Source organism: Chrysochloris asiatica, unplaced genomic scaffold (genome assembly GCF_000296735.1).
Source record: "Chrysochloris asiatica unplaced genomic scaffold, ChrAsi1.0 scaffold00040, whole genome shotgun sequence".
In the NCBI taxonomy this organism is placed as follows: Eukaryota; Metazoa; Chordata; class Mammalia; order Afrosoricida; family Chrysochloridae; genus Chrysochloris; species Chrysochloris asiatica.
In genome coordinates this window covers 7522480-7534911 of record NW_006408558.1, presented here as the reverse complement: position 1 = coordinate 7534911, position 12432 = coordinate 7522480, and the positions used below count along the sequence as shown (strand labels likewise).

At 42.4% G+C, this 12432-nt stretch overlaps 1 pseudogene; it reads left to right on the top strand.

Annotated features, from left to right (window-relative positions):
• Positions 1-6946: 6946 nt before the first annotated feature.
• Positions 6947-7927, top strand: LOC102836548 (annotated as a pseudogene).
• The last annotated feature ends 4505 nt before the right edge of the window (positions 7928-12432 follow it).

Here is a 12432-nt window from a genome sequence, read left to right as displayed (position 1 = left end):
TGCCCAAGAAGTATGAGTCCAGCAAGAAATGACCAGTCAAAAGTAAGACACAACTTGAATTTACGATTCTAGTTTTCAGCTTTTGAAGCTGGCAGATTCACTAAGAAGCTTCTGAAACACAAAAATGCCAACCTCAAATTAATCAAAGGGTCTTCTCCAAAAATCTATTTCAGGGATTACAAAATCCAGTTGATGAGATAATCCTGGGCTAAGAGAATTGGAAGCAATTTTGTCCAAAAGGTACAGAGTCCAGATAGTTACTTACTATTTTATGTACCATATAGCCCTGAAAGAAATAATATATACCTGATTTGTTTGGAACTGATGAGACCAAGAACATATTGGATTTATACTGATAATATTTGGAAATAGTAAAACATATCAATAGTCTTCTCCCATACACCTTGAAAGAGGATCCAGAAAGGATTCAACTGTGTACAAAACTCACAAAGAACCAAAAACGTTGCCTTCATGATGGATAAGAAAGATTGCCTTACCTTTATGATCAATAAGAAAAAGACGTTCAAAACAGTACTCCTTCCCTACCCCAAAGTGACATAAAGAATAAAGGAGAAAGGAAAGTCAGAAGTTAGACTACTGGTGAGAAATCAGAGCTTGTTGGGCTAAAACTCAGAAATTGCATTATTAAAGAAAAAAATGACTTCACATAAATCAGAATGTTAATGAAGAGACACAGAGAAACTTCTAGAGCACAGAGCAATGAATCCCATTACAGAGACATACAAATATGGCAGTAGTTGCAGCTGAAATAGCTCTTGAAGTGATGCGTTCTTCATTTTCTCCCCGGTACATTTCTCCATGATAGCCTCTTGGCGTTCTGCAGCACATTTAAAGGAAAATGCTTGCAAACAGTAATTCAAGTCTTTCACTGAGTTACTTTTGTATCTCTCCACAGCCCTTTTCAGGTATTATTGAAAGCACCCATAGATTTGCCTCTTCTCCTTTGTATCTTAAACTGAAATATGTCAGCCTCATAGCCTCCTTAAGCCCACACCTCTGTCCATCAGTCCGTCCCTCATCACCACTCTGCAGAATGCATTTCTTAGGAAGTAGGCAAAATGATGTAATGCATTCATCTCCCGTTGCCACTTCTCTGACAATTTTCAAAGATAGATCTACATATTATTAGTACTGTGATTAGCACCAGCAACAAACATCCCTCTGCACTCCTCCACCTACATGCCAGCCCTCTGACATGTTTCTACTATTTGAATTATGATCCCATTGCTAAGTTAGCCTCCAAGAGGAGATTATGGGTTTCTTTTCTTTCCGTTCTTCAATCGGGCTAAAGGCAGCAGGAAGTCTTCATTAAAATTCACCATAAGGCCCATTTGTTTGCCATTTCCCTTCCCCCACCTCCCCATATCACTTCTACCCTGCTGTGAACTCCACACTGAGCAAAGGAATGACCCGTGCAAATCTCACTGCCACGTTGCAGAGGTGCAAAACCAGAGAAACATTCCAAGCTGCTCCTGTCTGTCAAATAAAGATGACAAATATTTACCAGTAGTCTCTGGACACTCCTCCAGGTAGTTTTAGATTCACAATTTTTTTTTTTTTTTTTTTAGTCTGTAGTTTAGTGAACACGGTTTCTTTTCTCACTAACAGGTGCAAATACGGCTGACATTTATAACACTTCTCAAAAGACAGGGACTGGGAGGAATATTAGTCCTTATAGAAGACCAACAACAGAGGATGTTTTTTTGGAGGTGGTTGTTATTGTCACATTCTTCCTCTCCTTTCCTATGAGACATAACTATGCTGGAGTCACATTCATATTCATCTATAGGAACATCTGGCCCATGTCTAGCATTTAATTTCCACACCATTAGAGTCAAGCAATACATGTACATCAGTAGAAAATGTAATGTATTATCACACAAGGCAGAAAGTAGCAATTTATTAGCCTAATTTAAAATAGCCTTCAGCAAAAAAAAAAAAATAGTGCATCTTAATTCAAAATTCTGAATGAAATGACATGTTTTCCAGTAACATTCAAAAGTATATACTGAGGTATGCTTTCAAAACACTTTCCTGAATGTATTATCTTCTACATTATTCAAAGACGAAATATCATTTCTGGTTTTTACATCCTAAATTAGATTGATCCACAATAAAATGGAGAAGAAGGGGAAAGGAATTCCTTGGAACTTAAGTAGGCCCCACATCTTCTTTTCTTAAAAATCACAACTTGAATATCAGGTTACTCAGAGTTTCTTTGCTCATATTGAAAATCACAGAAAATTACTTGCTTTGAATTGTAATGTAGTGTGGACTTTGCTTCCATTTCCTCTTTTTAAGACATTCTCATTACTATGTTGAGTTTATAAACAATGAGTATGTTTTTGTTGTTCTTAAGTGTTAATGAATATGTAGAGTCCTAGTTTGTCTTTGGAGTCTGGTGTGGCACTGTAGCATAAGCACTGGACTGCTAATGGACTCACCAGCCGCTCCTTGGAAACCCTACACAGAGTTACTATGAGTCAGAACCTAATCCACATCACTTAACAACAAGAAGTTTCTCTTAGCTGGGGAAATAGAACTTTTAGAATAATTAGACATCCTTGGGTATTACGAATAGTTAACACACTCAGATGCTAACTTAAATACTGGCAGTTTTTATATAGAGAAGAAAGAAACCTCGGACAAGTAAAGCACTGCTTAAGAAGAAGAACAAATTTGGAGGCCTCTCACTCCCTAATCTCAAAAATTACTACATGGCTACAGTGCTCATAAGAGCCTGATACTGCTATAATGAAAGATACATAGATCAATGAGACAGAATTAAGAACCCAGAAGTAAATCCATTCACATACAGTTAGCTGATCTTTGACAAAGGACCAAAACACATTAAATGGGAAAGAGCTAGTCTCTTCAGCACTGGCAAAACTGGAAATAGATTTGCAGGAGAATTAAACAAGACCCATATCTCACACCATCTACAAAAACAAAGTCAATGTGGGTTAAAGACCTAAATGTAAAACCTAGAACTGTCATTAAAAATATAGGGACAAATTTAGGGGCTGGTGTGGTGCTGAGGGTTAATGAGCCAGACTGTAAAGCCATTTGAACTGTAAGGTTGGTGGTTCAAGCTCACCAGCATCTCCTTGGAAACCCTATACAGGGTTGCTAAGGGTCGGAACCAACTCGACGGTACCTAACAACAACAACAATATATAACAGTACATACACTATCAAGCATTACAAAAAATACACAGGCAGTAGAAGACAAAATAAATGACTACGAACTCCTAAAAATTAGAAACTTAGATGCATCACAGATTTTGCCAAAAGAGTAAAAAGGAAGCCCCACAGACTGGAAAAATTTTTTTGCAATGATATATCAGACAAGGGACTAGTCTCTAAAATGTATAGAGAACTACAACACGTCTTCTTTCAACAAAGTGATGTGGCACTGGAGGTACTTGCTCACCTATGTCAAGAAATTTGGAAGACAACTACCTGACCTACTGACAGGAAGAGCTCTGTATCTGTGCCCATTCCAAAGAGAGGTGACAATGGAATGCGGAAATCATTGGACCACATCATTGATATCCCAGTAAGTAAAGTTTCACTAAAGGAACTCTGGTAGCATAGTGCTTAAGAATCAGGCTGCGAGCTGCAAGGTCGCAGTTTGAAACTACCAGCTGTTCTGTGGGAGAAAGATGAGGCTTTCTGGTCCCGTAAAGATTTGCAGCCTCAGAAACCCTGTATAGGGTCGCTATGAGTCGGAACCGACTACACGGCCCATAACAACAACAACAACAACAACAAAGTTTCACTAAATACAGAAATGGCTGCAAGCATACATTGACAGAGAACTCCGAGAGATTCAAGCCGAATTCAGAAGAGGACGTGGAACAAGGGATATCATTGCTGACATCAGATGGATCTTGGCTGAAAACAGAGAATACCAGAAAGATGTTTGTTGTTGTTGGTAAGTGCCGTCAAGTCGGTTCCGACCCATAGCGACCCTGTACAGGGTTTCCGAGGGTGTAAATCTTTACGGGAGTAGAAAGCCTCATCTTTCTCCCGCGGAGTGGCTGGTAGTTTCAAACCGCTGACCTTAAGGTTCGCAGCCCGATTCGTAACCACTACGCTACCTGTACTTTATTGACTATGCAAAAGCTTTCGATTGTGTGGATCATGACAAGCTATGGTCAGAAAGAGCCTGAAGGAACCTGAGACTAGAACCCTCGATTATCCTTCAGGTCTGGAAAGGACCTCACCTTGTGGTCCAACTTCCAGCCAAGCGGTAGTATAGATATATACGGGGAACAACAGCACTAGAAGGAAACATATACTCACAGTGACTGAACAGTCAATCGTTCAAAATGAAGGGGCTACATGTACCTAAGGACAAAGGTGAGAAGGGATGGGAAGGAGGGTGAAATGGAGGTAGGAACCACAGGGAGGAAGTAGGATAAGTGTTGTTCCATGGTGGGGATTGCAATCATTGAGATAAAACAGAGTGTATTACTTGTTGAATGTAAAGTTGATGATTTTGTCTGAAAACCTTCACTTAATTCACAATAAAATGTTAAAAAAATAAATAAAATAAAGGAAGGACTGACCATTTGAATTTACCTAGAGTTGCCTTGAAAGAAAGACTGGCCATCTTATTCCCCAAAATCAGCCATTGCAAACCCCATGGAGCACTGTTCTGCTTTGGCATGTGTTGTTGTTGTTATGTGTTGTCGAGTCAGTTCCGACCCATAATGACCCTGTATAGAGTTTCCAAGTAGCAGCTTGAATGGCTGACCTTGCCGTTCAAAAGGCTTTGCAGTCTAGGCTTTGCAGCCTAGCGCATTAACCCGCAGCACCACACAGCGCTACACAGAGGAGCTTAATCAGTTTGACTTTGGGTTAATCGAAAAGCAGGTTATCCTAGATGTACCTGGAATCCTGGTGTGGCACTGTGGGTTAATGTACTGGACTGAAAGTCAACTTGAACAGCAAGGCTGGCGGTTCAAGCTTACCAGCTGCTCCTTGAAAACCCTGTACAGTTGTTATGGGTTGGAACCAAATCAATGGCACTTAACAACAACAAACTAGAGGTACCTGACCTAATTAAGCACATCCTTCAAAGAGGAGTGTGGACCTACCCTGAGCTGACAGACTGCAAACTCAGAACAGCCTCTCCACTTCCACTGATGGTTTTGAAGAGGCCAGCTACCATGAATTCAACAACTTCAAGAAAATGGATCCTGTTAGCAGTCTGAATGAGCTTGCTTTCCTACTGAGGGCTCCCGATGAGTAGACATCTTATCTATCCTAGCCTTGGGAGACTCTGAGCAGAGGTTGCAGCTCTGCCATTCCTTAATTTCCAGGCTCTAGAAACCATGATGCATTAAATGGTTATTGTTTGAAGATGCTTGCTTTGTGGTAACTTATTAAGAGCAATAGAAAAGTAACACAATATCTTCACATATTGTTTGTTGTTGTTAAGTGTCTTCAAGTCATTTCTGATGTAGAGTGACTCTGTAAAGGGTTTCCAAGATGTGGCTGGTGAGTTTGAACTGCTGACCTTATGGTTCAAATCTACCTTGCGGTCCAGTGCTTTATTCTTCAGACTCCATCTTCTCATAGTGAGGTGAAATTTCTTTGCACTCCAAGTGTAAAGAAGAGTTCTTTCAAGCTTTTAAAAATATATATTTTTTAATTGAAAAAGTCAGAATAGCCTTAGACTTTCCATTAACAACACCACATTCCAGAAGACAATGGGACAATTCCTTTGTGATTCTGAGGGAAAATGATTTTGGAGCCAAACTCTTTAATAAAGTGAGAGGATGAAATAAAGACATCTTCTGACATGTACGGATTTTGAAAGTACACTGCTAATATGGCATAATTTTGAGAAATTGATACAATATCATGTCTATATTAAAAGAATCAATTTGAACTCCATGCCTGAGTTAATCTCCTTCAAGGGAGGGGTGCATATGAATGGATGCCAAAAATGTCACTTGGATCTCGAGTGAGTTCTTGCAATACTCTAATATTGCAAATACTGTTTATTGTTTTTCTTTTTTCATTTTCATTGAGATAAAACATCCGTAAACTACAGAACATCAAATTCACTAACTGTTTTCAGATTGATGGTATTTATAGATGTATATAGGATTCCCTGAATGGAGTACATGAGGAAAACACTCAGCTGTTAACTGACAGATTGGAGATTTGAGCCCTCCCAGAGGTGTCTGGGAAGAAAGACTTGGAGATCTACATCCGAAAAATCAATCAGCGGAAACTTCCCTATCTTAAACTGAAATACAACCACTTCATAGTCTCCAGAAATCTACATTCTATATTCATCATCAAAAAAAGGAGAAAAAAAAAAAAAATCATTGCTGTTCATCAGTGCTTTATTGACTATACAAAGACTTTCAGTTATGTGGCTCATGACAAGTTATGGTACTCAGTCAGAAGAAGGTATTTGTTAACATGTTTATTTGATTAGAATGATCCTCTTAAATTTTATTTTGTTGTCGTTGTTGAGAATATACACAGTGAAAGTTAACACCAATTCAATAATTGCTTGTATTATTCAGTGACATAGATTACATTCTCAGAGTTGTACAACTGTTATCACCGTCCTTTCCTGAGTTGTCTCTGCCTGAGTTTCCTATCTAATCTCTCCATTTGCTGTTTTCAGATTGGTACGATAGAGACAGTTCTTAAAAACCCATTATGCTCAAGGTAGACATTCTTATTCATTAAGCAAAACTATGGCTTGGTTTTAGAAAGACTTCATGGGGATCTAGTTGACTCAGCGGCAACTGTTACTGGTTAAGTCTAGCTGGAGAAGTGAAAATTGTTAAGGACTGAGCTCTACAGCACTCCAGGTATGGAGGTTATGGATTTGAGAAGGAACCAGTGAAGCAGAAAATGGATAATTTAGTGAGAACTGTAAAGACTTAACCCAATGTTCTTCACCCATGACAGATCATTTTAGGAGTTTTTCTGTATCTGCATCCAGATCCTGAACAAAACCTGGAAGGAAATGAGGGCAACTTCCGAAGACTTCAATAAAGTAATGCAGATGGTAAAGGACCAGGTTATGAGAGCTCTTACAACCAACCTTAGCTCCCTGGGCCAGTTCAAGGACAAACTGCAGAACCTATGTTACACCTAGATCCTGAAGATCTGCCAGTGTGAGAGGAAAACTTCCAGGCTCACTTGATTTTGGAACTAAAGGAGAAGATTCAACCAGAACTCTTAGATTTATCAAACAGCAACACCTGCACTGTTTTGTGGACAGGACCTCCTAAGGAAACTCAACTTCCTTTGGAAGCAAGACAAATTTTGATATTGTTGGCTTTCACCAAATCACAAGTCACGTCACAAATCACATTACGCAGACTTAGAAGAAAGCCCTCAGGGAATGTGCTCCATGACTCATTGTAGGACAAATTGCCAGTTGTTGTTATTAAGTGCTGGCAAGTTGCTTGTGACTCATAGCGACCATGTATAGGGTTTCTGAGGAGAGGGTGGTAAGCTTGAACCACCCACCTTGTGGTTCATACAGATCTTGCAGTCCAGCACATTAACCCACAGCGTCACACCAGTAGTGACTGGAAAGACGAGCTTCACATGAAAGAGAAAGATGTTCGTAAACCCAAAAAAGAAATACTTGAAATTACTTTCTCCATATTGCGTGACTCCAACTGCCAACTGAATCTCATTGCTCCTGGCAAGCATGAATGCTGTATGTAGACAGATGGGCTGAATGTGCTGCTGGGAAAAGACATGATAAGCGACAACCTGAACCTGAATTACTTGGACACCCTGCTCAACTTGGAATTCAAGTTCCACTTTCCGGACCTGGAAAACATTGGATCCCCAACACAAATCCCCTGTCCCCAAGGAATCCAGCCACCATAACTTCATCTATAACTGTAACTGAAGTGACCAGGCAGGAAGTATCCTCTTTTAAACTGGAAACTCTAACTAGTGGAAGAAAGGAAGAAAAACATGTCCACAACATGAAATCTTCTTTGGGAATGGGAAGCTATGTGTCTTTTGTTTAGCTTTGCCTCTAATCCCAGGAAAATTTCTGCTCCCTTTCCTGATTCTGTTTCTAGACTCCATTGCCTGTGGCCACTTCCCATGGATGCAAAACCATTACTGCAGACTCTAAGGGTGGAAGAACAGAGAAGTATTAGCAGAGGCAAATCATGTCCATTGATGCATGCAGTGGAAGGGGAGGCACTCAAGACAGTCACAGGTTGGGGCCACTCCCCCAGTTTACAACCCAGAGGGCCCTCTTGAGATGGGAGACTTGTGTAGTCCAGTGTGGGGACGACAATGTTCCATAGACTTAAAACAGGAGTCCTAGAGGGATGGCGCTCTCTTTAGGTATTAAAAAATGGAAGCTTTTGGAAGTGTTGAATGGAACCATAGGGACACTTGTAAGCCTACCTCTAGCCCTATGCCCCATGAGGCCAAGAAGCCAAACCAACGGGGGCTTTTGCCAGGGAAGAAAGACAATGGACTTCCCTAAGGCTAGATCCTGGGGCACCAGCAACAGATTATTAGAGCCTCCAGACACCAGTAAAAGGCAGTTATTTGTGATGCATATTTGGATCCGCATGGCCCTCTGTGGTCCCTGGGTAGCAGCTGATAGGCACTGGGTCCGATCTGTCTTTGATATTTGTTCATGTATCCTAAAGCTTCTGGTGGGTGCTATGTCCACTCTAATAGTGGGGCACTGGGTAGCCATTGGCATGGGTATGCTTGCAAGAGTCCTGAGTCTGCACATGTCAGTGTGAACCAGCAGCTGTCTGACATGGGATGGGTCCTATGTGATTCACTTGCCATTGTTTGGCTGGCATATCTGCCTGGGGTATTCTGCTCATCTGGTAAGAATGGATTTACACCATTCCAACAAGCAGCTAAGACAACGATGGCAAGCTTCCACATTTGTTTCACAAAGAGGGGAAGACCCATCTGGTGATGGCCCACAGTGTCCAGTCTTCCTATGTAGCCACTTGCTCTACCAACGCTTGCTCTATGGCACAGTCAGTCCAGTTCATCTGATTGAGCATTCCCCAGTGGGCTGATACCTGGAAGACTATAATGTCCATTCCCTGGGTGTGGGCCAGGATATCCTTCCATGGCTCCACTCCCCAGAGAGCTCATTGGTTTACCAGCCAATCTTGTTCTTTCCACTGTGTTAGCCATAGAGTTAGTCCCTTGTATGCTGCCCAGCTCTCCATGCATAGTACTATGGGGCTAGACTCATATATACCATCCAAGTAGCTCTCAACTCATCCCACTGACTACTCTGTCCTGTGCCCTGATCAATCCACATACCTTCTGTAGCAGGTTGTATGACCATGGTTGTCCACTGGAGGTAGGGGTGGGGCAGTTTTGCCACGGACAGAACTGCCAGCATACCAGGCTTCTTCATGGATAGGCCCTACCCCCTCAAGTATGTTACTTTCCTGTGGGGGTACTTCTGTCATGGGCAGCTGGTGCTTCTCATCAGTGACATAGATAGCCAGCCCAAGAACCTAGTGTAAGTCAGCATTCAAGAGACTGGTCAAGAGGACACTTCTCTGCTGCAAACAAGCATACTATTTGGCCAATGTGTTGGACTGGGCCACACCCAACTGTGGTTTGACCAAGTCCTTGATCCATCCCTGTATGGGGTAGTGTATTCACATTGTTACAGGGGCCTTTTTGTGATGTCTTCTATGAGTTGTAAACTGTTGCATACTACACACAGTTGTATTTCTAGAGACCTGCATTGGGATTCTACACCTTTCCATAGCTGGGACCAAAATCCTAAGGGTATATGTCAACCCCATTGTCATTGCCACAGAGCCCAACCATACCCTTCTTGATAGCTGGCATTGTCAATTCACATTCTTGCCCTACAACATGGTTCCAAGAAACTCTGCCTGCTGTACAATTATTTTGGTCTCATTAAAGAACTACTCCATCGTAGGAGTCCTGTACCAAGTGTTCTGTTTCTTTACTAAATGATACAGGGGTCACAAAATCTGTGCTCAGTGAGGAATAAAGGGTCTCCTGTATCCAAACATTCCTAAAAATGTTTGCAACTCTTTCACTTCCTAAGACAGGGGTATGCTTTACCTTTGTCAATTATGACTTTAGGAACCACTTTTGTCTTACCTGACCACACAACACCCAAAAATTAGACTGATGCTCCAGAGCCCTGCAGTTTGGTATTGTTAATGGTCTATCCTCTGGAATTCCACTGTGACACTTTGTAGCACTACTTGTTGAACCAAGGGGAGAGAACCAAAGTTAGCATGACATCATTGATATAACAGAATGATTGGATAATGGTGGGTTTATAACACTTTTCTATGTCCTGGGTAACCAGCCCACGGCATACTATGTGACTGTGGAGATACGTTAATGCAAGAACAGTGAAAGCCCAGTGCTCCCATACATTCAAAGGCAAACTGTCTTGGCTGTCAGGTGGGATGGAAATCTAATGAAGGCATTAGCTAGATCAAGCACAAAGTGATAGGTAACCAAATGCACCCTGATGTCATTGAGGAGAGAAGCAATATTTGGTACAGCTGCTTGAAGAGGGAGCATCACCTTATTAAGTTCACAATAGTTTACCATCATTTGCCATGATCTGTCTAGTTCTGCACCAGTCATATTGGGCTGTGAATGGTGCTGTGGGTGGGTCTGATAATCCCCACCCAGACAAGTCCGACTACAGTGGTGGTAATCTCTTCATATCCTCCAGATAGATAGTGTTGCTTGACATTAACCACTTGACAAGGTGGGGGTAAGTGGAGTGGAGTCCACTTCATCCATCCCTGAATAACAGATCTTACCCCATGGACCTGCATACGGAATTCTCCTTCAGTGGTTATAAGTGTCATCCCTTCCAGCAGGTCCATTCCTAATATATATTTGGGGAGAGGAGAAATGTACACTTGATATTCCTTGGCAATCAGCCAATCTGAAGAGTCAAAGTCACTCGGCGCACTTTAACTGTGCTGCCCCCCTATCCGCCAATAGCACTAAGTGGTCCCTGGGACCAATGAATATTCCCATGGATCAGGGTACATTTGGCCCTGGTGTCCACTAGGGCTAGAACCATCTGCCTGGTTTTTGGAAGCCAATGGTTCATTCTACATTTCTACACGGCTAACTCCACATGGGACCTCTGGCCCCCCAGTAGCCTCCTAACCTGCCAGCTAGGAGAACCTTGGTCCCTAGGCTATGGGGGTGTGCATCTTCCATGCCAGCCATGCTTGGGTTAACTGGTTCTTGGAGATTTTTCCTTTAACGCACTCTTGTTCAGGGCAGAGCTTTTTCTATAGCTTCATTATCACAGCATTTGGCTGCCTGTCAGTTTTCTCGTGGGGAGTCCCGGCAGCCAGCAGGTTGACCCACAACTGTTTCCTAGTGACCTGGACTAGACCCTTCTTATGACCTTTTTTATTTGCTCACTCCACTTCCCCTTGCACCCTAGAGGTTTATGCACTTCTGTGGCACAACTTCTCTGTCTCATCGAGTTCAGCTATTGCTTGAGCAGCTGCCCCACCATGAGACTCAATATAGACACCAAGGCTCTGTCCCATTTGTTAACTGTAGGACAGCAGCTTTTCTTCTGGCCATGAACATCTCATTATCAGGGCCCCAGTAATGCTTCATACACACAGCATGCTTCATCCTGAGCTCTCTAGTCACTTCCTGCGATTCCTCTATGACTGCCCAGTATATCAGGGAGGCAGGAATATCTCCTCCGTTTGGCTAGGCTACTCTGCAGGTGGCTATGAGCCACACCAGGGCGGGTATTACCTGCTCTTCATTGTCAGCGGCATAGACACACTGCTGTAGTGCAGATGAATAACGACAGTGCCAGTTTTGGACAGTGCAAGGCCAGTGAACACTATCCCATCACTCCCTGTGCCCCACAGCTGGAGGAGCCTGGAAGCTGCACACTTCATCCTTTCTGCCTATACCACGTTACCAGCTCTGCTAACTGTGCAGACATAGTAATATGTTTCTGACATTTGGGGGCTGGAAAATCAGCAGGATCTACACCAACTGGGCATGGTTGGTCAGTTTTAATTTTTGATAACTTCCAGATAGGGGCTGTCTATCTCTTCCTCCCAGTCCTCCCCTTCTGACTCGTCAAGAATTCCAATGAGTCACAAATCTTGGGATCTCAATCAGCTTTTATAATCATTGCCCCCACTCACTGCCCTTTTACCTTTACTAGGTGGCAGGCTAAGGTCTCCATGGCAGAATCAGAAGTTTGGAGATGGGCAGTCAGGGCTTTGGTGGTTACTGGCTTGTGTCAGCCTAGTTCCCATTCTAGGTACAGCTCATCCTTCAATCTCTGGGCTTCCACCTGTGCAGTCATCTCCACTTCTGCAGCTGTATGGACGACATATTGAAAAGACCAGGCTA